Source organism: Alligator mississippiensis, chromosome 4 (genome assembly GCF_030867095.1).
Source record: "Alligator mississippiensis isolate rAllMis1 chromosome 4, rAllMis1, whole genome shotgun sequence".
In the NCBI taxonomy this organism is placed as follows: Eukaryota; Metazoa; Chordata; order Crocodylia; family Alligatoridae; genus Alligator; species Alligator mississippiensis.
The window spans coordinates 55,146,041-55,172,705 of NC_081827.1; the positions used below are offsets into that span (position 1 = coordinate 55,146,041).

Below are 26,665 nucleotides of genomic sequence, written 5' to 3' on the forward strand. Positions count from 1 at the left end.
TGTAATTAAACTCCTGAAATAGCAATCATTACATTTTCAGGAAAAAATCTGTTTCTTTGACTACACCATAACACTTGTTAAAAGTAAATCAGGCTGAGGGTACAGGTGCAGTTATTTCAGACACAATTAAAGTAACATATACAATGATAGGGCTGCAAACTTTGGAGCTATTTGACCTTAACTGTTTTCCTAGTAAAAAGAAAGCAATTGTACCATTTTCCAAATGAAATAAATAATAAAGAAAGGTTTCTGGGTGATAACTTTCATTCCTTTCTAAAGACATTTGGACTTCAGCCTATGCCTTGCTCCTTGTTTGAGGCCTGCCATTATTCCATAGCAGCTGCGTCCTGTCATCTATTATTTCTTACATATACCAATTTAAAGCCCTTTGATACACACTGCTGAAGATGGTTTTGAGGTTTTACTGGATTTATTTGGCAATCAAGATGCAGTACTGAGCTTTAAATAGAGGAACTTACAGAAAGAAAAGTTTGTTTCAGAAAGTGGATGGGCATACAGTGCATTTTATGACAGTGTTTTGACAATACTAGTGATAGGAAGACAAGGTAAAATGCTCTACATCTCAGACAGTTTCTCAAATCATTTATCAATCATGTTTTACCCAAATAACTTACACTGATATAAAATGGTGTGGTGGGTTTATCTGCCTGAGCCAATGAAATTCAAGCAATTTGGGAATTATTTTATTTGGTTCCCAGGCACTTTGAGAAGCTAATGTGAATTACAGAATGATGTTTCTCAGTTACTCCTGGTTCACAGAAACCTGGTTCAATGGTTCAGTGAGCTGGGTGATGCTTTGGAAAGGAACCCTGCTGCCTAGAAATGGATTCTGGATTGTGGCCCTGGTCCTTCCATTACAGTCTTTTTCTGTATTCTGAATTAAACAGTCATTGGATGGACAGCAACAAGGATAGCAACAGGGTCCAAAATCCAGTGTGCCTACCTTTTCAGCTCTCTGAGTCACAGAAAAAAGTTTTGCTCTGACTTTGTTCCCCTCCTAGCCATTCTTGGCTGTCCAGAAGACCCACATCAACAGGAATGGAAAAGGGAATGTTTAGCCCTGCCTAGTCCATGGCCTGGGCCTTGTGATTAGGGAATTTGTTGGGAGATGAAAGATGTGGATTCAAATACTGTCTCTGAGGGAAATTTTAAAACCTGAGTTCCTTGGTCCTTGGGTAAGTGTCCTAAATGCTGTGCCATCAGGTTAAAAAGCAGGGTGGACCCTCTCCCTGCTCTTCTTCTTACTTTATTCTCAAACAGTTGCCAGTCATGATTTTTTCCTCTGACAAACATTTCAATGACTTACATGAATTCCTGTGATTTCCCAGACAGAATAGGCTTGCAAAAGAAAGTGAATGTCCTTAGTGACTTACACAACTGGAAATAGGATAAAAAAACTTTGGAAGTAACACTTAGTGCTGCTACTTGTGTCTGCCTTTAGGTGGACAAGCAGCATGTAGATGCCTAAAGGTGAAATATAATTTGTTCCCACATGACATTTCAGAGAAGTCTGCTGAAAAAATGAGTCTTCTCTTCCAGAAACACTATACATTTACATATGCTTGTCAATTCAAGAAAGACAGTTTTGTAGTTGTGGATACATTCAATGTGTACACAGCATACTGTGTGACACTGCTAAAGGTTTGATAATGACTCTACAGAGCTGTAATTTTATTGTGAAAAGTAGTCCCCACTGTGAGATACCAAGACACAATGTTCCTTTAAATGCTAAACAGAGGTTGTTAGTATTTTTATTGTTCATTATTTACATTACAGTAGCATCTGGGAGTTCCCATCCTGGATCAGGACTCCATTTGTACTAGGCACTATATACACACAGAATAGAAAGTAAGAACCAAAAAATGGCCAAACTAGTATTCCCATAGAATTAGCTGCTTTTTCTCCCCCCTGCCAAAATAGCAAGAAGGTATTTCTAACTGGTACTATTAGATTAGCTGCAACTGGACCAAAGTTCAAAATGCACTTATCTCTGCTTAAAGTATATTACATTCAGCATATAGAACATTTGTCTCTTCACTGAGCAGATACATTCCTTCAAATATCTGAAGAGCATGCACACAATACACACTGCTTGCTAGACTGGTTTCAATAAAATGCTGAACAAAAAGTGAATTCTACCTTATTTCCCAAGTTGAACCATGACTCCTCTCTTGGACAGCATTCCAATTCCATGCTTTGAACTGAGAGTTATCTCATAATCTCACAGCAACACAATGCTTGTAATCTTTTGTGAATGGTGCTTACATTTTTCCAAGTAACCATCTCAATTCTTGAATCTTTCACTTTTCAATACCCACTGAATCTGTGTGCTTCCCTCCTTTCCTTCAGAGAAACTGGCTATTTTCTTTTCAAAAGGACATACATCTAGTATCAAAAATCTTCTTGTATTTATCATGTTCCATTGATGACTATTATTATCATCCATAGCCACATTTCAGAGGATGGCATTTGGCCAAAAAAGCACTCAGTGGCACTACCTATTCATCTAGGACATCTAATATAAAGTCAGAATGCCCATACCTTCAAAGTTTTTACTATCTTTGATAGAGAAGCCATGGTCTCCCATTGTAATAACAGCTGTCTAATTCAATGATATGCCATGGTTCTGTTTATTCCATTTCCAGAAATATATCCTTGGAAAGAAAAACCCGCAGCATGCTTAAGGGCTTGACAGTGCTACGCTTGCTAGCACCAAAGCCGAAAGGGACTTGGGGGTCATGATTGACCACAAGATGAATATGAACCACCAATGTGATGTTGCAGCTGGTAAAGTAAACAAAACTATGACTTGCATCCACAGATGCTTCTCTAGCAAATCCCAAGATACCATCCTCCCGTTGTACTCAGCATTGGTGAGGCCGCGGCCTGAGTACTGCATCCAATTCTGGGCTCCATAATTTAAAAAGGATGTGGAAAAACTTGAGAGAGTCCAAAGGAGAGCCATGTGCATGATCAGAGGGCAGGAAAACAGTCCTTATGATGAGAGGCTGAGAGCCATGGGACTCTTCAGCCTGGAAAAGTGCAGGTGGGGGACGGGGGGACCTAGTGGCTACCTATAAGTACATCAGGGGTGTGCATCAGGATCTGGGGGAATGCCTGTTCACCAGAGCGCCCCAAGGGATGACAAGATCAAACAGTCACAAATTCCTCCCAGACTGTTTCAGGCTGGACATAAGGAAGAACTTCTTTACAATCTGAGCCCCCAAGGCCTGGAACAGACTGCTACCAGGGGTGGTACAAGCACCTACTCTGGACTTCTTTAAGAGACATTTAGACATTTATCTTGCTGGGATCCTTTGACCCCAGCTGACTTCCTGCTCCTGGGGCAGGTGGCTGGATTCAATGATCTTCTGAGGTCCCTTCTAGCCCTAATGTCTATGAAATCTATGAAATCCCATGAAATAAAAAAAAATATTGGCATAAGTGTATATGCTTCTATTAGGAACTTATGCCTGTGCAGCCTTACACTACCATATACCTTTCACATCACCTTCTTATCCAGTAAATACCTCTTATCTCTGCCCTTGACAGATGCTTGCCATTTTCCAGCAAACATTTCCCTCTCAGGATGGGGGTTCCGGTACAGTAGATACTGGAGCTGCCTTGTGCCCCTCCACAGAGGGGCATTATGCAGGGACAGTCTTTAGCTGCTTTAAGTTCACAGTTCATTGAAAGTAGAATGCAAAACACAATTGAAGAATAGACCCCAGTTTCCCCTCCCTTCATCTAGGGACAGAACACAACAATATGTTGGATCTCCAGTTTATTAGTCAGCCCTATCTTTACAAAGAAAGAAATAATAGTTTGCTTTTCTCTTGATGGGCAAGAAACCAGTGGAATGTATAAAATGGAGAGACAGACAATGATAGAGAGGGGGCAGGGTTGGGGACAGTTTGCCTAGGATCTACAATAGCACTTAAAATAATTTTAGTTAACATGGGTTATAGCAGCAGAAGAAGGGAAAGCACCCAGATCCATATTTGTTATCTAAACTAGGACACTGACTAATGGTAAAACAATGCCAAAAAATTGATGACTAATGAAGAAATGTGTCCAGAGTATGAAGTGAGCGTCCAGAATCTGGAACACACTCCCCCCAGTGGTGGTACAGTCACCTACCCTGGAGATCTTCAAAAGATGACGATGCACACCTTGCCTAGAGTCTTTCCTGTCTAAGAGCAGGGGGGCTGGACCTGATGATCTCATGACGTCCCTTCCAGCCCCGAATTTTTATTAATCTATGAATCTATGAAAGCTAACATCCAAAAGAAGATAAATATTAAAACTCACACTCTTCCAAGCAAGAAATGTATTCACACCATGCCAACATTATTATAACAAATCTTGTTAGTTTTATACATCTTATTTATAAAGCCATGCCCCTTTAAATGTAATATTTTTATTGGAAAAAAATATCTCCAGATACTATATTTTATAGTCATTATTTTTATGATCCACACAAGAAAGCTAATTTTTTTTTTTTTTTTTTTTGCGCTAAATGCATTTATCCTTTAGGTAAGAAAAATATAATTTTGTACTGTAGTATTTAATGACTCAACTATCTCACATTATAATGAATCAGGAAAAGTCAGTTTGTAGGATACACTTTGGATTTTTTTATTTATTCTAATTCACTTAGAAATTATACGGTATTCACTTAGAAATTGTACAGTATTAGTTTTTCCCTAGGGGGATATGGCAATCAGTGTGACCTCAAGACAAACAAAACTGTTAAATTATAACACATTTAGTATCTTTCTATGAGATGCAAAAAATCTTGGGAGATATTAGTACCATATTGATGTAAGATATGGAAAGTACATCTGTAATGTAATTGCACATAAATTAAAAATTCACCCAAAGAGGTTGCACAATAGTCATAGCTTTAAGATGATTGACAGATATATTAACATTGCTAGGCCCAGGAGAAAGATAATGAATTCTACTTTATGCTTTTGGTTTCCCATTGCCAAGGACACTTTGAGTATGTTCTTTTGTTTGTGATATTTAACATTGTCATAACTAGTTAACTGTAAAATGCAGTCACTTAAAATACCAGTCTTGTTAATAGCTAATTGGCTTATTGTGACTTTCCTTCAGCTTGAAAGAACAGAGTAAGAAAGGGAGAAGAGATGGTTTAGGAAACAGATTGATATTTGTTTCAGGAACATTGACAAAGGAAATTTCAAGTTTCAGCGTATCTAGAATTAGAATATAGCCTTTTTTATTACTGAGGATTTAAAAAAAAATATTTGGGGGCTTTTAAAGTATTCTTCATCTAAAATATTTCACTCATTTTGGTCTGTTAATGAGTCTATGATACAACAAAGCACTTTTAATCAATAATATATATTTTTGCCAACCTTTGACAGGATATGACAAATATGTCATAATCTAAAGCCCACTTGGGTCAAGTAAGAACTGACACTGACCTTGATAATCTTAGGTTGTTACTGAAGGAGCTGCAATCATATATTGCCCTATGTTGTAAGGTTTAGGAAGAAGGACAGACAGACAGATGGAAGGAGACAATAAAAGACCCAGAAGTCCTAGTAAAGAGATAATGATTATTCCATTGTGCACACTTTCTTTTCACTGACCTTTTATAAATGGCCACCATATTCTGATGTACAAGTCTCCAAAATGCGGAGTAGGAAATTAAGTGGAAAGTGTTACATCCATTTTTTAACACATGCAGACAAATGAATGGCACTGGATACATATATTGGATCTGTACTTTCATAAATCCAGTGTATAAATCCATTGAAGAATGAGTATTATGGGCAAAAAGAGAACTCAAAAAAGGAATTCAACCAAAAGTGATAGTACATGTGGTCTTTTCTCCAGATAAAACACTTGGTATTTTTAACTGCTGAAATAATAGTGATATAATAGGTTAAATAAAAATCATGCTTTGGATAAGTCCTAGCAATAAATCTTTGCATTCTGTGATCAGAAACAGAAGTGTAACTGGACATTTGAGCAGTCTGGGTGGAAGGTGTTCAGCATCAATGACTGAGCTGCTGCCATACAGAGGTGGCCAGGCTGCCTGTATGACTGCTGCTATTTTGCCCCCTCCCCACCGCCCTGGTTTGTACCCAGGGCTGATGCCCCAGTCACCCTTCTTCATTACACTAGTGGTTAGAAATAAGATATGTGAGGTGTACAAATAGATGTTTTGGTTTAGTGGCTGGCTTAAAAAAGTCAAAAGAAAGTTGCAGTCAAAACAAATGGAAATTGTTTCATTTCTCTTACAGAAATATAGGTTCCAAATGCTTTGGTTCCAGTAAAGCAAAATGTTTGGTTTGACTCAAAACAATAAAAAAAACCTCAAGAAAATTGTTTGTTTTCAGATGTTCTATATCAATTCCATAAGTTAAATCAAGCTATGTAACTAAATGAGAACTTGTCTGAAAATGAAAAGTCAAAATGTTTCTTTCAGAAAATGTCAAAACAAACTTACGTTTTTGATCGAAGTCTACTGAAATTGATGGGAATCTTATACTGATTTTAGTGACTGCATCTATACGAGATGCTATTGTGTGTAGTACCGCGGGGCACTAACTGTGCAGTAGCTCATTGCTATTGCACAGTAGCATTAGAAAAAAAACTGTGTGGTGACACTACTGTGCAGTAACACCAGTTACTGTGCAGTCATTTAGTACTTAACCACTGCTCCTGTAGACATGGCTAGTGGGCTTAAAATTGGCATACTTTAAAATCTTTGTCTACAGTTTGTCATAACTAAGCCAGGTGCTTAAGCTAAACATCTTAACTTCCAAAATAATATAATTAGATGATGGCCCATTAGGTTTCAATGTTGGCATTATTGCTGACAAGAAGGGTCAAGTAAAAACATGAATAAGTGTAGTAAAGAGGGCTCAGGCACATACATCCTTTTTGTGAGGGTTTTGTAGCCCTGGCCTGGCCTGTCACTGATCCAGACAACTGCTCATCCAGATCATTCCATGAAGAAGACTCTATAATTGGCTCAACAGATTTTGCTGTTTTCTTTCTAGGCTTCTTCTAGGTCCAAGCATGGAGTTAATAGACTAAGATGCCTCTGACAGCCTTTATCCCTGATAGTTTCAGTTAGGGCTGTGTGAAATTTTGCCAGCTGTTTTGTTTCAATGCTGTTTTGACTTGTTTCAAGCTTGAAACAGTGAAATCAAAATGGAATGGAGGGCTTCGAAACAGCCCTGAAATGAAATGAGGGTAGTCGCAACATTTTGAAAGTTTAAGTGTTTTGTTTTGAAGCTCAAGCTGGGCTTGCCTGCAGGGAAACAGAAAGTAAGGAGAGGGAGGGGGAAGAGGGGGGAAGGACTGCTCTCATATTGACTGTGTAGCTGGCCCATGACTGATCCTTCCCTGAGGTCCCTTCCAATCCCAGTGCTCTGGGGGAGGGATGGAAAAACAGCATAAAAGGCAGCATTGTTTGAACTGGCCTGCTTTCTGCCTTGGGGTCTGACAGTTATTGAGCTATCTTCCAGCAGCTCAGGAGTGTTAGACAATGAAGGCTACTACTAGCATTGATCTGAATGATTTCCTACTTGCTAGTCTAGCCTAGAAAGAGGGAATCCAGAATACCTTTTTTCTTTCTTCTAGATGCTTTTATTTTATTATTATATTCATTGATTTATTCTTTTCAATTTTATAATTATAATCCTGGGATATTACATTATAGAATTTAATTTATATAGGAAAGGAGATGCATTTTTTTTTATTTTGATACATTTATACCTTGTAGCATAGAAGACTACACACCTTAGATCGTTTATATAGGAACGTGGATACATTTACCTTGTGGCGTACACTACACACCTTACAGAATTTGTATAGGAATGTGGACACATTTACATATTTGTATAACAGTAACACACTATGAAACACCATAAAGCATGGTGGAAAGGCAAATGGCAAGCCTCCTTCAGGGAGGGATGGAAGAGGGGGTAGAGGGAGAGATGTAAGTCTTCCCCCTGCTCCCCCGAAACTGAGACGCAGCGTCTCTCTTCCAACTAGCAGAGATGAGGCTTCCACAGGCAGCAAGAAGAAGGGAGCAGTGCCAGTGCCACTGCCTGTGCCTGAGACTGCTTCTCCTCTAAGAGCACCAGCCATAATCCCCTCCCCCCACCATCACCAGAACAACAAGCAGAAGAATGGGCAACAGCATGACAGTCTCCTCCACCCCCACTTCACTACCCAGTGCCAGAGGAAGAGATGGAGCCGGATCTGGATCTGGATCTGAGTACCATAGAAAAGAAATTCTGGGGAAGGAGGGGGAATCAGATGAGTTTGTGCTCCACACCCCTCAGGTTTCCCCTAGAGCCAGGTCTCTTTTCCCAGAAGGCACTACAGAGGAGGCTGAGGTAGGGGTTGTGGTGGCAAGCGGTTCACCTGAGTCTGCTTCTATTGCTGTGCCTCTGCCTGCTGAGGAGAGGGAAAGTGCAGCAGCATCCACACATGTACCTGCACCCCAGAAGAGAGTGGGTAGTGTGGTCTGGGATCATTTGAGCTGGCAGATGATCTCACACATGCTATCTGCCTGCACTGCTGAGCCAAAACCAGTTGAGGCAAGAGAACAAAACACATGAGCACCACAGGGATACTGATGCATCTCTGCAGGCACCACCCCCTTGCCCTTGCTCCTCCTCAGCCTGGCACCAGCAGGAGCATGCCCAAAAGGAAATCCCCCTCTCACTCCAAAGCCCCCATCCCCCCAAAGCACAGGCAGGCAACCCTGGAACAATGGAGGAAAGGTGGACAGAAAGGGGGGCATGTTGCAAGGGTGAGCAAGATCACCTAGTGCATTGGGGAGATGCTTGTTGTGGATGGTCAGCCCTATTCCTTAGCTGTGTGGCCAGGGTTCAGGTGGCTCATGGCACTTGTGGCCCCATCCTCCCAAATACCCACATGCACCACCTTCAGCAGGACGGTGGTGACCTCCCTGTATGAGGCATGCAGGGAGTACTTGAGGGAGGAGCTGCACAAGGCAGGTCTGCATGTGGCCTTACACTTCACCTTGGGCATTTGGAGCAGCCAGGGTGGAGATCACATCTTCCTGTTCCTCATAGGGTACTGGTGTAATCAGTCAGGCTGTCGGTGGGCTTTCCTTCAAGTTGAGGTGGTGGGTGAGTCACACACGGTGACCAAAATCATGGGGGCTATGAACTGCTTGGTGCAGGGGTGACTCGTTGGGCAGGGCAAGCTCACCCGTGTCATGACCCAAAGGTATGATTTTGTGTGTGCTTCGGCACTAGAATTATCCCCGTGGGATTACAGCTTCATTGCACAGTGGAGTTTTGCTGCACAGAGAACCCGTGTGCAAAGGAGAAAGTTCCCGCCACTTTGCAGCTGTCTTTGCAGGGTGCATTTTCTTCGCAGCACAAAAATGCACGGTGCAAAGAGTTCCCGCTATTCGAATGCAAATTTGTTTCCCTCTATTGGCTAGTTCTAAATTATTCCCACGTGGCGGCTAGCGATTGGCCTGCTAGCCGTATAGGAGGCTTGAGCGGTTTCCACCCAAGCTGGAGAGGACTCCACATCCATCTCGTGGGGACTCTGGGTACACGGCAGGGTAACAGAAACCCTGTGTGAGATCCAGAGGAGTTTGGCAGCCTGATCCACCGCCCACCTCTTCCCGTCTTCATGTAGTAACCTTCTTTAAGACTTAAGCACCAAGTTTTCAGCTTTGTGGCGCGCTTGTCCAGGACATCCGGAGTTCTGTTTGCGTGGAGCCTAGCAAACTCCACGTGATTGTTCGTGTTCTTTCTGTTTGTAACCGCAACTCAAGCAAGTTTTCAGTCTGCACCGCGACCATCTCGGTGTAAGTAAACAATCTTAAAATCCACCATTACGCATCTGTGCCTAATTCTAGCTTGGCGCCCGCCCTCTCCAACCTGGTGTTCCCGGGCTGCCGGCCACAGCCCGCGTGCAGCGCGACAAGGGCCGCGGGTTCGCACCCGGCCCGCACAACCCGTAGGTTCATGGTCACTGACAATGGGGCCAATGTGGTCAAGGTGGTGCCAATTTTGTTGGCATCCACTGTGTGGTACACAAGTTCCATCTCATTGTCAGGGATGCCCTGGAGGGGGACAAGGCTGCCGGTGACATTGCCAGCACCACCAGCAAGCTCATTTCAAAATGCAGGAAGGTGGCAGGCTATTTCCACTGGAGTATTGGGGGGAACTTCACCTCATCAGCCTCCTAGGTACAGGAAGTCATGGACTCAGTATAGACAGTAGAATTCTGACACACTACAACCTGTCAGACATCTGACTCCCCAGGTACTTCTCCACTTTTCCCTACACTGCTACATCAGACTCTCCCCCTCCCCCTCACCCCAGCCTGTCCCTCACCCCCTGACACCTCCATTTCCATTTTCACTGACTGGCTTTCTTGCCTGCATTGCATGCCAGCCCCTGGATTGTTTACTATTCCTTCTATCCAGGAACAGCACACACACAGATACCAACTTCAGGTACTTCCTCAGCCTGACAAAGGGTTTTTCAACTTGAAAGCTTGCTAAGATATATTTCTGTAACTAACTATTCAATTGGTCTGCTAAAACATACCAGATTAGATTGAGCCAAAGGAAAGGACCTTGTCTGCCAGTGCCATGTCCTTAGACCAACACCCTTAGCACCTGACTGGAAGAATGTGGGGCCATGGACACATATAAGCCCCAGGGCTAGGGCTGGCAGGGAGAGGTCTCTGGCAGCTGCTGGAGAGGAAGCTCCTTCAGGAAAGGAAAGAAAAGCTCTAGTCTGTGACATTTTGGCTGCCTGAGATACTGCTAGTGCTACTGTGCTGCTTACTAAGTTATTACCTGTTGTCATTTAAAGTGGTGGACCAGGCCAAGGCTGTAGGGGAGGAGGCGGCCTCACTGGGGGCACACTACCATGCCATGTAGAGGCCCCAGCACCAGTGAGGGCATGCCTTAACACACACTGTGTCACCCATGTCACGAATTTTGCTTGTCAGCAGCCTGAGATGCAGTTTCCCAGAAACCCCTGCACCTATCTCCTTGAAGCTTGGCAGGTTTTGTGGTCTTATCAGTGGCTACCATCCCTGCAAGTTTAATCCAAATCAGGCAAGAAATGACAACGGTATAGGCAGTTTTATGCTTTCCCATTATAGCCTACGGGTGAAACATTGAAACAGCATTGAAAAAGTGAAACCATTTCAATGAAACGAAATACAACAGTGGTTTCAAAACAAAATGAAACTTGAAACAAAATACTGTTCTGTCAAAATGAAAGTCAAAATGGAACAGTGCTGTTTCACACAGCCCTCATTTCAATCCTTTTGTTAGAGCACACAGAAGCTCAGAACAGAAGCCCAGGATCTGGGAAGACCTTAAGAGGCTTTTATTTTTAATACCTGACTTTTAGCTAAGATAGAAAAACAGGAATTCTCATAATGTATCACACCTGTCCCTTTCTTGTCTAATCTCCTATCTCCAAGAGTGGCCAGCATCAGATGCTTCTGAGGAACCTACAAGAAAACTTCCAGCTGTGCTGTCATCTGTTTTCCATGAAGATTTTGTCCTAATCCCTAAAAAACAAATATCACTTTCAATCCTGAAACAGAGGGTTTTGTCATCATTCTAAAGTTTTTAGTTAGCATTACAGTTTATAACTGGAATTCTTGCTCTCAGTATAAATATCCAATCCTCCTTTGAATCTTGGTGAATTCTTCTCTTCAACAACATTCTGAGACAAGTTCCTACTGTCTCTATATCTATATCTATATTAGGGGTGTGTGAAACAGGTCATATTTGATTCAGATTCAGCCAGAATTGGGCACAGTGATTCAATTCACTAATTTGGATTACTGTCCCAATTCGACTGGGCCGAATCCAAAACTAAAGATTTAATACTGATTCAGAGAATCAGCATTTCAGCCATAGACACAGCTTTAAATGTTTTTTCTACATACCTGAAGGTACCAGGCATGGCTCATGAATGCTGCAATGGTGGGGCAGATGCAGCATCCCACAGGAGCATGATGCGGGGTCTGGGCGCATGGTCAGCGGGGAACCCAGAAGTGCACCAGAAGTACTTCCGGTCCACTTGCAGGTCTGCCACGAAGTGCACGGGGGACCCCCGCTGCACCCCCCCCCAACTCAGCAATTGGCCATGGGGGGACCCCAGGTGCCCCCCCCAGACCTAGGAGGTACCAGTCACTGAGCCAGGGGACAGAGTTGGGAGTCCCTGTGCACTTCCCAGTGGACTCTAAAGTGGACCAGAAGTGCTTATGGTTCACTTCTGGGTCCACTGCCAAGCATGCTGGGGATGCACCCCTACGCTTCTGTGGGATGCTACATCCACTCCAGCATCTCAGTATTCATGAACCACCTGGTACTTTGAAGTATGTAGAAAAACCATACAAACAAAAAGCTGTGTCTATGTCCAAATTATCAAATCTTTTTTAATATCTCTGAATCGATTCAGAGGGTTCTAATTTGATTAAGAGAATTAAAGGGTCACCTGATTCGACTCAGATTTGGAGATTCAGGCACCAAATTAGGCTAAATTTCTGCTGAATTGAATCAGGGACCGAAGCTTCGCACAGCCCTTATCTCTGTGTGTGTGTGTGTGTGTGTGTGTGTGTGTGTGTGTGTGTGTGTGTGTGTGTGTGTGTGTGTGTAAAAGTATTTCCTGTTAGCTCTGAATTTGTTACCCTTTGCCTTGATTAAATATTTCCTTTATTTTTAATAAGGGAACCAAAGCTCCTGACTTGCCTTCTTTAGTAATATTTAGGAATTAGAAAAAAAGGTTTTTAAGATAGTAAATAAACACTACTTTTAAAAAATAACTTTTACCTAAAATCTTTTATCCCTACATTATATAAATGTTAGACTGGTAGTTTGATTTGACAAATACTTAGCATTCAGTGTAGCAAATGTTACTTACTTTTGTATCTTTCAAATAGTCTGTCTTATCTTATACCCTCCAGGCATTATAGTGTCAGAAAGACAACATCTTTTTCTTCTTCATCAGTGAATACATTTAATTTAAGTACATTCATTTAAAAATGTGTGTTTCAAGACCACATAGTTGTTTTCCACATTTAAGTCTACTGATTTATTAAAACAATTTTGCCATTTTGTATTCTTCAAATTAACTGAAATAGGAGGTTGGTCTACATCAATTAAAATAAAGTTGAGATAACGGTAAAAAAATATACAACAGAGATAACAGAACAGTTTCTGTGGTGATTATTGCACAACATTAGGAAACCTAATTTCTCTACTGAGAAGCACCACTCTCTTTCCTCTAGTTTGGATATTTAACTTTGGTTTTATAGCCTCATCCTCAAGTTAACTGATTGATTGGGTCTCCTGCCATAGTAATCTAAAGAGGCCTTTAAAGCAAGAAATTCTACTATACCTATACCTGCCTTAAGTTGTTCATCTTTCTCTGTAGACCTAGGTTTAATTTCAAAATGTGAAACTTTTTCCTGTAAAGACATCTTTCAGAACCATCTCTGTCTTGCTAACATGAACACCATGTGCCCCAGGAGGCTGGGGGGCATGGCGAGCTCCTGCAGGTGGCGATGATGCTGTCAGTGATGGGAGCATGATGGCAGCAAGCAGTGAGCTCCTGCAGGTGGTTACAATGCTGTCAGCAGAGGGGGCAGGGGGCAAGTGCCAACCGGTGACCAGTGACCACCTGCAGATACCACCGGCAGCAGTGGCCAGCAGCAATTGGGGACCACCTGCAAATGCTGCCAGCAGTGTCAGCGGCAAGAGGGGCGGGGTGGTGAGCAGCGACAGGTTACCTTTAAACAGTCATAAAGGCACTTAAAAACTAACTACAAAAGCCAGAGGCAGAAGTGATCTAAGCTTCATGCTGTACTCTAAGCACTCTAGGTTGGGTCAGGAATGAACAGAACAGACATTTTGTCTTTGCTGTGGGGCACAGAGACTGCCTGCATTGGCTGAGGCCATCAGGTTGGGGGTACTCTCGTGTGCCTCCTAAAGTTGACCAGTCAGGCCACCCTTGAATGGCTGCCAGGCATGGGTAAGCCCCCAACCCCTGTCACCATGGATCCTTCCCCATGCCCAGCTCTAGGTTTTCAGGAGAGCCCCAGAACAGGTCACCATGGCACATCCAGCAGCTGGGTGGGTGGTGGCTGGGGGGGGATGCTCTGCAGAAGGAAGGATCAGGCCCCTCAGGCATTTTATATTAAATCATGTTGCATTGTGATAAAAGGTTGTTGTAGTGGTTGCAGGAGCAGCCCCAGAACTGTTTCTGTACTGCAATGCAGTGAGAAGCTATGCAGGGAGCCCGGCTCCACAGCAAGCAGATTCCTCCTCTCCTCTCCTGTCTCCCTTGCTGGCAGAGAACAGGCATAAAAGATGAATCTGCATGCTGCAGAGCTGAGCTTTGTTCTATAGGATCACTTCAAATCTTAAATTTGTTAATATCTAGAGAATGAATCAATGATCACTAGCAGGCAACATGGATTTGTGAAGAGCAAATCATGACAAATCAACTTGCTCCCTTTCTTTAACAAGTAATTAGTTTTATGGATAAAGAGAATACAGGGTGCATCTCTAAGTGTGCTTTAATGTGCAGCAATAGCCTAATTTACTATGCATTAGTGTTTCACAGCACTAACCATACTAATATGCTAATGCAAAGTAAAATTAGGCTAGTGCACATTATGCATCACTAAAATCATGCTTTTTGCTACTGTGCATTAGGTAAGCCTACTGCGCATTTAGCTAATACCTCACATTACAGGACACATTAATGTGAAGCTTCAGTAGCTGATTCGATCAGCAGGAAATTCGGCCCAATTCAGTGGCTGAATCTCCAAATCTGAATTGAATCTGGGGACCCATTAAAGGTCCAAATTGAATCAGAAGCCTCCAAATCAATCCAGAAAAGATTTGACTGATTCAGAGCTTCGGCCATAGAGTAAACAGGCAGCAGTCCTCGAGGACACTGGACACAGCTGCCTCCAGCTGCTAAGTCCACTGAAGAGCCATGCACATGATCAGAGGTCAGGAAAACAGACCTTACAACGAGAGGCTGAGAGCTATGGGACTTTTCAGCCTGGAAAAGTGCAGGTTCAGGGAGGATCTGATGGCCACCTATAAGTTTATAAGGGGTGTTCACCAGGATTTGGGGGAATATTTGTTCACCAAAGCGCCTCAAGGGATGACAAGGTTGAATGGTTATAAACTCCTCCAAGACCATTTCAGGCTGGACATAACGAAGAGCTTCTTTACTGCCCAAGCCCACAAGGTCTGGAATAGCCTGCCATCAGAGGTGGTTCAAGCACCTACTTTGAACACCTTCAAGAGAAATTTGGATGTTTATCTTGCTGGGATCCTATGACCCCAGCTGACTTCCTGCCCCTGGGGCAGGGGGCTGGACTCGATGATCTTCTGAGGTCCCTTCCAGCCCGAATGTGTATAAAATTTATTAAATCTATGGAGTCTGTTGTGGTGGGCAGAGGGAGGAGGGAAGGGGTGCATGGGGAGGGCAGATCAATGCCACCACAGCAAGGGAGGGTTTGGGGTTGGGGCTGGGATAAGCTGCCCAGCTGGGGTAGCGGGGTGCAGGACTCAGGGACAGGGGCAATGGGGGGTGCAGGATGTGGGCACAGCAGTGCTGGGAGTGGGGACTGCATCCTGCTGCTGCTTGCCCAGCCGGGATGGGGACAGGTGTGAGGCAGGTATGGTTTTCTCTGGGTGGAAGGGGGCAAGCAGCAGCAGGGCATAGCCCCTACTCTCAGTGCTGCCATGCCCACATTCCATGCCCGAGAAGGGATCGGGGGGCTGAGAGAGTGGGCGGGGCTGGCAGGGTCCCCCCCCCCGCATGGTCCCCTCCCCTCTCCTCCAGTCCCCCAACCCCTTACTTACCAGAGCAGTGGATCCTGGGTCCAGCTCCCTGCTGCTGGCATACTGCCTGCCCATGCATACTTCACCATCAGGGTGAGGGCTAACCATAGAGAGGCTCTGGCAGCCAAAGTGTCTCTATGGAGGACCCAGCCTCTGGTTGCCTCAGGGCCTGCCCTGCTTTTTTTCTGTGAAGGTTTTTTTGACCCCTGGATATCCAGGGGTCTAATTTTGCCCCCGTGCTCAAAGGGGTTTGAGACACTGCAAGAAGCACATGTGGGCTTGTCTGGATGCCTCCATATTGAGCTATAATTAGAAATAACATTAAAAATTATTGTATCTCACATAAGGCTAATCACTTAGGATGAATAAAGTGAAGGGTGATGTGTTTTTAACTTCCTGTAAAATATGTGTCAGCTTGCTTCACTATAGAGAATTTCCCTAAGGAGCTGGCCTGAAGGCTAGAATGCCCAGAAGGTAGAACTTTGAAAAATGCTGAAGAATCTGTGGAGCTTGCATTAGTCACAGGGCTCAGATAATTAAACCAAGGAGTCTTGGCCCTAGGCTCACAGAAGAAAGTGCTACACAGATGATAGGGGTATAGGTTGCAGTCATGTTGGTCTAAGGACATAGGCAGGCAAGGTTCTTTGGGTAAATCCAATATCTTTTATTAGACCAAATTAAATAATTGGACAAATTCTTTGCAAGCTTTCAGGTACAAACACCCTTTGTCAGGCTGAGGAAGCATCTGTAGTTGGTCTCTGCTCTTCCTAGATGGAATAGAATATAAATCAGAGATCAGTATGCAAGAATGCCAGCCTGTGAAAATGCAAATTGAGGCAGTCATTGACTGAGAGACAGTGGTGGGTGGCGGCAGGGGAGGGGAATGTACACCTGGTGATAAGAATATAGCTGGAATATGATAGAGAGTTTACCTGGGGTATCATATGTTAGGCAGGTTATGGCTATATTTCGTCCATGCTGGATTTACTTCCCAGAGGATATGCATCCTGAGAATATACCTAAAAATCTGCAACTAGAATCTTAGAAAATTAATGTTGGAAGGGATGTCAGGAGCTCATCTAGTCCAATCCACAACTAAAAGCAGGACCATCCCCAACTATATCTTCCCAGCCAAGGATTTGTCTAGCCAGGTCTTAAAAACCTCCAAGGATAACCTCTCTGGGTAACCTGTTCCAGTGTTTTACTATCCTCCTAGTGAGAAGGTTTTTCCTAATATGCAATCTAAACTTCCCTTGCTACAACTTGAGACCATTACTCCTTGCTCTGTCATCTACCACCACTGAGAACAGTTTATCTCCCTCTTTGGAACCACCTTTAGGTAGTTTAATAGATTTCATAGACATTAGGGCTAGAAGGGACCTCGGAAGATCATTGGGTCCAGCCCCCTGCCCCAGGGGCAGGAAGTCAGCAGGGATCATAGGATCCCAGCAAGATAGACATCAAAATGTCACTTGAAGGCATTCAAAGTAGGTGCTTGAAACACTTCTGGCGGCAGTCTATTCAAAACCTTGGGGGCTCCAACAGTAAAGAAGTTCTTCCTTATGTTCAGTGAGAAATGGTCATGCAGGAGTTTGTGACCATTTGAGTTTGTCATCCCTTGGGGTGCTCTGGTTAACAGACATTCTCCCAGATCCTGATGAGCACCCCTGATAAACTTATATGTGGCCACCAGATCACCCCTTAGCCTGTCCTTTTCCTTATTGAACTTCATGAGATTTCTTTTGGTCCAATCCTCCAAATGGTCTATGGCTCTATGAATCCTAGCCATACTCTCTAGTGTGTCTACTAGTCCCCCAGAATGGTGTCATCTGCAAACTTGCTGAGGGTGCACTTCATCTTATGTTCTAGATCACTGATGAAAATATTGAAAAATATTGAACAGGCCCCAGGACTGACGCCCCAAGGGCATCCCACTTGGTACTGGCTGCCAACTAGACATTGAGCCATTGATTACAAACCTTTAAGCAGAATGATTTAGCTCATTTTATATCCACCTTACAGTGCATTCATCCAACCCATACTTCCTTAGCTCGCTCACCAGAATGTTGCGGGAAACAGTATCAAAAGACTTGCTAATGGCAAGGCATTTCACATCCACTGCTCTCCCCACATCGACAGAGCCACTCATCTCATCACCGAAGGCAATGAGGTCAGTCAGACATGATTTGTCCTTCTTAAATCCATGCTGGCTGACTGTTCCTAATCACATTGTCCTCAAAATGCTTGTAAATGTATTCCTTTAGAACCTGCCCCATGATTTTTTCAGGGACTGAGGTGAGTAGGTCTGTAGTTCCCCAGATCCTCCTTCCTTTCTTAAACATGGTCATCATATTTGCCCCTATTCAGTTATCCAGGACCTCTCCTGATCACCATGAGTTTTCAAAAATCATGGCCAATAACTCAGCAATCACATCAGCTAACTCCCTCAGCACCCTTGGGTGCATCCCATTTGGCCCCATGGACTTGTATATATCCACCCTTTCTAAATAGTCCCTAACCACCACTGTTGGCTGCTTACCTCCTCCCCAAACTGTGATGCCTTGTGCAGTAGTCTGGGAGCTGACCTTGTCTGTGAAGACAGAGGTAAAAAAGGGATTGAGTACTTTAGCCTTTTCTGCCTCCTCTGTCACTAGGTTGCCTCCCCCATTCAGTAAAAATTTTCCCTGATCTTCCTGTTGTTGGTATCATGCTTCTAGAAACACTTCATATTACCCATCACATCCCATGCTAGCTGCAACTACTATTTAACTTTGGCCTTCCAAATTTCATCTCTCTATTCCCTAGCAATACTCTTATACTCCTCCCTAGTTGTTTGTCCAAGTTCTCACTTCTTGGAAGCTTCCCTGTTGTGTTTTAGTTCACTGAAGAGTTCCTGCTAAACCAATCTGGTCTTCTTCCATGCTTGCTAGTCTTCCTGCACATTGAGATGCTTCATTCCTGTGCCCTTAGTAAAGTTTCTTTTTTTTTAAATATCGCCTGGACTCCTTTCCCCTTCAGACTGGCCTCCCAGGGGGTCCTACCATCAGTTCCCTGAGTGAGTCACAATCTGCTTTCCCAAAGGCCAGGGTCCTTAATCTGCTGCTGTCCTTCCTTCCTTTCCTCAGGATCAGGAACTCAATCCTTCTGATTGCTGCTGCCCAAGTTGCCATCCACTGCTACATTCCCCATCAATTCTTCCTTATTTGTGAGCAGCAGGTCAAGAAGAGCACACCCCAGTTCTCCCCGTCCCTTCCCAAAAACATTCTGGATTGCCTGTGCACTGCTATATTGACCTCCCAGCAGATGTCAGGGTGATTGAAGTCCTCCATGAGACCCAGGGCCTGTGATTGGGGAAGTGCCACTGGCTGTCTGAAGAAAACTTCATACACTGCATCCTCCTGGTCTGATAGTCTATAGCAGAATGCCACCATGGCATCACCCTTGTTGCTTTCTCCTCTAACCTTTACCTGGATACTTTCAACAGGCCTATCTCCAGTTTCATACTGGAGCTTTGAGCAGTCATACATCTCTTCCACATAAAGTGCAATTCCTCCTCATCTTCTCCCCATCTGTTCTTCCTGAACAGTTTATACCCATCCATGGCAGTACTCATCATGTGAGCCATCCCACTGTTTTTCCAATCATGTCATAGTTCCATGACTGTGTGAGGACTTTCAGTTCTTCCTGCTTGTTTCCTAGGCTAGACATTTGTGTACAAACACGTGAGGTAATTGTCTGATTGCCCTACTTTCTCAGTAATGCCTCTTCCTTTGCCCCTTCCTGGTTGTGCTTCCTTCAGGTCACCCATTTCCCCACTTACTTCAGGGCTTTGGTATCCATCCCTCAGAGAACCTAGTTTAAACTCCCTCAATAGGACAGCAAGCCTGTCTGCTAACCTAGATGCTCCTCCCTCTCTTCATCAGGTGGATCCCTTCTCTTCCTAGCAATTCTTCTTCTTGGAACAAAATCCTGTGGTCCAAGAAGCCAAATCCCTGCTGACAAAGCCATCTGTGCAGCCATGCATTAATGTATAAGATGCATACCTTCTCTGTGACCATAACTATCAAGCAGAACATCCCTTGTCCCCCTCATCCTTGCACTCCGAGCCTGCAGAGAAGAGAAAAGAAAGTATGTTGTAGCTACTTGATATGAGTACCAAAACTCCCAGAATCCTCTGGATGATTGAGAGTAACCCCAGATTGGCTTAAATAGCTGATGTACAGTTTTACACTTAGATCTGTAGACTTGGCAGAATACCAAGTCAAATAAAAAAAGTCCTAGTAAAGGAACAACAAGAAACCAACCTTGGGAAATAAAGAGAAAACAGGTTTGTGGTGTATAAGCCAGCACAGTGTCAGCTGCAGCTGTAAATACTGTTTAGAGAGATAAAACTGCTTACAAAGATAAAATAGGGTAGCAACTGCTTAGCAACAATGATGTCACACCAGGGAATAAAAGAAGGCAATGGAAATACCACAAGTTGTCTCTCTTTCTCTGCTTGGACTGCATCCCAAGAACACTGGATCAATGCAGAGACAGGATTTGGGATCCTTGCCCCAGCATGGCCCACTGACTGAGGACTCTTATTCCAACAACCTAAGGTTGTTGCAGCGCAGTGAGATTTATTTTAATATGTGTAGCATTGCTGCTTTAGCTGTGTGTGTGTGTGTGTGTGTGTGTGTGTGTGTGTGTGTGGAGCCAATAAAGCTTTGCTTGATCTTTTAATCAGACAGATGTGCTGAGGTGCGATCCATATAGGCTAAGTACAGAAAGTAAAAAAGGCCAAGGCTGAATTGATTCAATTTTGCAGATTAGTTGAAGCTGTGTAGACTGAACCAAGAAGCAAGTGAAGAGACATTCACTTTTGATTCTGGAAATGCAGCTTCAGGCTTGAAGTTGCCCAGGCCAGAGGCCAGGGGGCTCTAAAGCATGCCTCCCTGCTTGGCTGGAGCAGACAGCCAGGACCAAAACTAGCCTGCCCACCCTGAGGGGAGGGAGAATTTTCAGGGGAGGTGCAAAGCACCCTGGGATCCTGGGGGACTAGGGGGACTAATTTGAATCTGGAGAGGATCTGGGACAGAAGTTCAATAAACTGATTTAACCTAAATCATTTAAGCCTCATGCCACATCCATTCAGGTTTATTTTAAACTGGTTTCAGCCATTTTGAAAGCAGTTTAAGTGTACTGAACTTCTGTTGCATTATAGATTTGAACTCGTTTCCAGTCACTTATGCTGGTTTATGTGTAATTTCTGTCCCTAGCCATAACCTCCCTGGCCTACTTCAACATTTATGGGGCATTGAGTTCTGCACTAACAGAGCCCTGTAGTCATTTTACATCATCTTGTGGTCATTCCTAGCAGTATCATTGGTGCCTACATGTATGAGCAGCATGGGGTAGTAGTCATAGGGATGGATGAGTTTTGGTAATCCCTCCATAACATCTCAGATCTGGGCTCTGGGCAACTGTGACAAAGCACATATTGTGCCTGTCACTAAAAGAGGTGTGGGCAGGCAGCAGAGCAGCCTGCAGGTGGCTGCATACTCAATTAGGGGTCACATGACAAGCAGGAGGCTGCCTGATGGGGAAATGGGCCCATCTATTTGATATAAGAGCAGAAGGGCCAGCAGTGTGCTGCAAGCAGCCAGAGGGAACATTGCCCAGCTGGAACTGCTGCTCACATAACATCTTGGAGGTACAGGGCAGGAACTATGGTAATGGTGGAGGTTCCTGGTCCTGGGGCATGACCTAAAACTACATCCTGTTGGGGTTGGATGGTTTTGTAGGGCTGCTTCTGTCAGGGTGGCTTCCAGGAAATGCCACATCTGTGCCTCCCCAGTGAAGGCCAGGTGTGGGGTGCCAGAAAATCTCAGGGCCCATTGCCTTGTGGGTTACCCTGTGGAGGAGAAGGCTAAGGGAGCATAACCTGACAATAAAGCATAGGGTCCAGGTTCATGAAGTGAGGCCTGAGGCAGGACTCAGGCCATAGAAAGGGGGATGAGGCAGAGCCCAGGTCCACAGTAAGGCCTGAGGCCCCAAAGGGGGTTGGGATATATGTGTGGGATGAGCCCCAGTGTAGAGGCAAGTGATAGAGAGCCTCAGTATGATGGCACTGGGATTGAGAACCTGAGTAAGAGCCCAGTGTGAGGGCACAGGGATTGAGAGTCCTGACATGAGGGCACAGGGATTGCATGCTTGAGTATGAGGGAACAGAAGTGAGGGTCCCAGTGTGGGGGCACTGGAATGAGAGCCTTAGTGTGGGAGCATGGGATGATAGGCCAGGGGAGGCCAAGTAGGTTTAGACCTGGTGAGGCCAAGTGAGGGGAATATAAAGGGAGGTTCAGAGCTGTGTATATGCCCTTGGCATCAGGACAATTAAATGGACATCCTTCTGCCTGGGAACATCATAATGATTCATCTAAGGCATGGCAGGAGAGGCAGGTGGCTCTAGATGAGTGGGTGGGCCAATGTCTACACCAGCTGTGGGAGCCCCACTTGTTACAGCAAGCAGCAGACCTCCCAAGACAACAGGTCAGGCTGGCAGATGGATGCCTCTGTCCCCCACAGAACAGTCTCCAGCCAGAAACACCTGCTGCTGCTTTGTAGTGGCAGCAATCTTGATCCTCCCAACCTTGGGGATGCCTGGCCTGATGTTACCTGTCAGCTCTCTGTTCCTGAGGGAGCTCAGGCACCCAGCTTGCTGGACTTACAAAGGACTTTTTCTAACCCCCCCCCCCCAACACACACACACACACACATACTTCCTCTAACCAGAACTAAGCAGAAGAAAAGTTTAATAGGAATCTCAGGCCATACATTCCCCGGTCCGAGTATGGGAGGCCTATTTAAACTTGATTGACTAAAACTCGGTTGCCAGGTTAGCGAATGCTGAGGCAAGAGACTGAGTCAGAGGGGGTATGGGCAACATTTGAACAATGGTTAAGGGTTCATCACAGCATCCAGCCTATTGGAGCCCTGACCACAAACACTGTCATACTTTTCCCAGGATGACTGGTGGAAGTCCTCCCCACAAAGTTTATGAACATTCCAAGTTATCCCCTTAAGTCTGTTAAAAGACTACAGTAAAATCTGAGAGTCATGCTAAGCTGAGGCTTATTTACAACAGGTAAAATACAAAACACTGAGGCTGACTTCACAGTGCAAGCATAGCTAGGCCATCTAAGAAGATACCTTCCAGTATATTCATAATAATTTCAAGCTGGCTTCTAGGTGTCTGGCTACTCCTTAAAACTTAATGTTTTTCCTAGTTGTTAATCAGTTTCTTGAGATGTTCAAAACCAGATAACCCCTTGTCACTGAAAAAGGTAATTCATTTAAACTATTTATATAATAAGATTTTCCCTGTCAATTATGACTTGGGAAACAAGTCTTTATTTACACAATTAAAAGAATGCTTTGAATAGGCTAGACTAAAGTATAAGAAAGCTGTAAAGCAGCAAACAGTGTGCTTCAAGAGAGAGACATCTCCCTGACACCATCCACTGTTGTGATTGAGAAGCTGGGAGAAACAGATCGTCTCCCTTCAAGGGTCACGCTGGGAACTTTGCTTGTCAACAAATCACCCAAGTGCCTTGGAATGGTGAGATCCCAGCTCTCGCTCTCTCTCTTTATCCCTCTTTCTCTCTTTTTCTTTTTCTCTCTAGGCATAGCTTTCTGAACCTGAAATTGTATTAGTTAAGGTTGAGCTAGGTTTCCCCAAATACTTAATGAAACTAGGGTAATATTGTAATTGTTTTGTTTGTTTTTCCTTGCATGTCTATTATTACTAGTACCATTATATATATTTCATATACTTAGCAATAAATAACTTTTATAGTCAAACTGGTGATAACCGGGTGTATTTTTCTTCTCTACTTCCCCTTCCCCAGTTGGTCTGCAGCAACGCTTCTTTTACCTAAGCCAAAGAGACATGTGGAGCCCAGAAATACTGTGGGGTCTGCTCATCAAGAGGCTACCATTACTAGGATAGTTGGGGCAAAAGATTGGGACGTGCTGAGTTTGAGACGCATAAGGGGATCAGTGTGTACAGGCTGATTGACCCAGTTTGGCTCAGACATGCCCTAATGAACTGAATGTTGGCTCATGAGGGTGTCAGCTAGACACCCAGCCGGATTCAGAGGTATTCTGTTTATTTGTGTGCTTGTGTCTGACTGCATCTTATTGTTACTTTAATTAACTGATTCCTGGCATATGAGGGTGTCAGCCTGTACATGCTGATCTACCCAGCCGGGACAGGCATGTCATGTTAGTGTGTGTGTGTGTGTGTGTGTGTGATGTGGTGGTTGGAGGAACCCAGCCCCACTGAAACTGAGTCCTGCAAGATAGCTCCACTGGGGGTGAGGACTTCCAGAAGGGGAAGATACAGCTCCATATAGAAACACAAATAAAACAAGCAGCACATTGATAGAATTACAAAGACCCTAGAAATGTATCCCTGATAAATGAGTGCAGCCCAAAGTGATAGGCAAATCTGGTAACACTGACCTCTTCCACCAATGGATTGTGTTCCTTCTCCTCCTCCTTTGTTGCTAGGCCTTCATATCTGTTCTCCAGGCAAACCCCTTAAGGTGGAGATGTAGATGTCTGCTTGGTGATAGAGGTCACAGGCATCCAGCTTCCAACACCTGGGAGTCCATATCCTCTTTCTCCTCTAGCACTGTGTCCAGTAATCCTTTCTGCACAGTCCTAGAGGTCTCCTCCAGCATCAAATCAAAGAAGTCCTCCTGGCAGAGGATGCTTCAGAGCCTCTCCACTTGCTCCTGTAGCTCTCCTGCCTGCTTCCTGTGGGACAGCATCAGAAGGCACCACTCATATCACAGGCATTACCCACCTGGCTGTCACTGGAAGCAACCTGCAAGCCACAGTCTCTACAGTGCCAAATGAGGACCTGGTTGGAAGCCTTGACAGTGAACAGTTGTTCCTGGACAGGCACCTCACAGGTGCAAGTAGAAAAAGAGCTGGCAATGGCAGTGACTCTGGGATTGAAACTTCCTCCAGCCATTTCTCTGGGTCTCTTAATCTGCCACCTATATCTTCCTGCCCCCCTTTCCAAGCAGGCCTTCCCTAGCAAACTCCTCTGTAAGCTGGCCTGTTCACTACTCCTTGGTCCCAAAATGTTCCCTTTTCCCAGCCAACTTGCTTCCTCTCATCAAGCTTTCAGTGAAGGAAGGTGAGAGAGTTTCCAGGGAAATTCCCTAGCAAACCCCCTCACTCTGAACTCTAGTTAAACAAGGGGTATTAGTCTAACTGCTGAGTGTTAATTACTTATACTAAAAATATATAGGTTAGTTATTCTTAATTAAAGAAAGATCTTACATTAAAGGCTATCCTTTAAAGAGAGGGTTAGCAAACTGACTTGTGAATTACTTGTAAACTATCCCGTTTGCTGTCCCTATTTGCTCATTTGCTCGGGGAGTCTCCTTTTATACCATCCTGGCCCTGGACTGGCTCCACCCCCTTGTTAGGGCTTTTGTCAGACAGGGGCAGCAACACCTAGATAGCACCATTCCTAAGTGTTCAGAGAACACGCCCAAACACACAGCCCACCAAAGAAACACTCAGCAAGCCAAACACAAACATAGTCCTGCCTCACTTACTGCCCAGAGTAGGATCTGGTGCCTGGTACCTGGCTCCACTTCCTCTTCCCTTTCCTCCTCTTGCTCCCAGTGAACTGCTTGCAAACTGCCCTGTTGGCTGCCCCTCTGCTCAGCCTCAGGAATCTGATCTGCTTACTGCTGTTAGTGTCACTCTGAAGGAATTACTGGTTAAAGGTCTTTGACCTTCTGCAGAAGGTCAAACTAGATGATATTAGTGACTACTTAAATTCTATTACCTAAATAACAGTACTACAGATAATAAGGTATCAAAATATCTTAAAGCCCAGACATATATTCCACAGTACTTTCCACCCACAAAAGGATATTTGTTAGTACTTTTTCCTTGATATGTGTTTTCATCAAGAAAATAATTCATAATATTTCATGCTTCCATTTGATTGCACTCAGGCACTTAAAATCCTACATAGATGCCTTTTTATGATTTGTCTGCATCTACAATAAATATCCATTAAAGGAAGATGCCTTATACATAATCCCTTAATTAACATTTCTTCTAAAGTTATACACAGCAAAATGAAAATTCAGTAACAGCAACAAGCTATTTGAACTTTATTTTTTTTAAATGGGATGCTATAAAAACATTTAATTTAGGATAGCTTAAGAAGTATTGCACTATATATGCATTACAGGGTATCTGCTACCCAGATAGCAGCTAATGGATCCACTGAATTCCACTGTAGTTAATAAATATTCTGTTTTGAAATGATGCTAGTATCTAGACATATTACTTACTAGTAGCACTAACAGAGTTTTCTGGCATACCTGTACAGAATATTACAACTGAACTTCTACTCAAACTTTTTCCAAATACCTTCTACCATATGTTTGTCTTGTGTTACCTATAAAGCTAAAATAATTTACAACTCTGCCACTTCCCTGTAAATTGATGTTATGAATGGCTTGAAATTTGTGTGATGCTGTGAAAAGAAGTCATTGAATTTTATGTTCTCTATTTTCTGGATGAACACACATGCCAAAACAGACTGTTCCAACAAGTTAGTACAACTTTCAAACAACTGAGCACTGCCGTTGACCACTTTAATTATGAGATGGGGTTTACTCAGAAATCAAGATTACAGAAGAAAAAACAATTTAAAATCATGTAAGCATTATTTTGCATGTTTTTCTA

General features: G+C 43.9%; 1 long non-coding RNA gene across 2 annotated transcripts; it reads right to left on the reverse strand.

Moving 5' to 3' along the window:
• Positions 1-16,594: 16,594 nt before the first annotated feature.
• LOC109284351 (uncharacterized) lies at positions 16,595-20,030 on the reverse strand. Of its 2 annotated transcripts, none has more exons than XR_009461325.1 (3): positions 19,942-20,030; positions 18,438-18,488; positions 16,595-16,665 (listed from the first exon to the last, which is right to left on the reverse strand). It is a non-coding gene; the product is annotated as an uncharacterized LOC109284351 (long non-coding RNA). The 2 variants fall into 2 exon arrangements; XR_009461324.1 differs by having other exon boundaries at positions 16,831-18,488.
• Between the last annotated feature and the right edge of the window lie 6,635 nt (positions 20,031-26,665).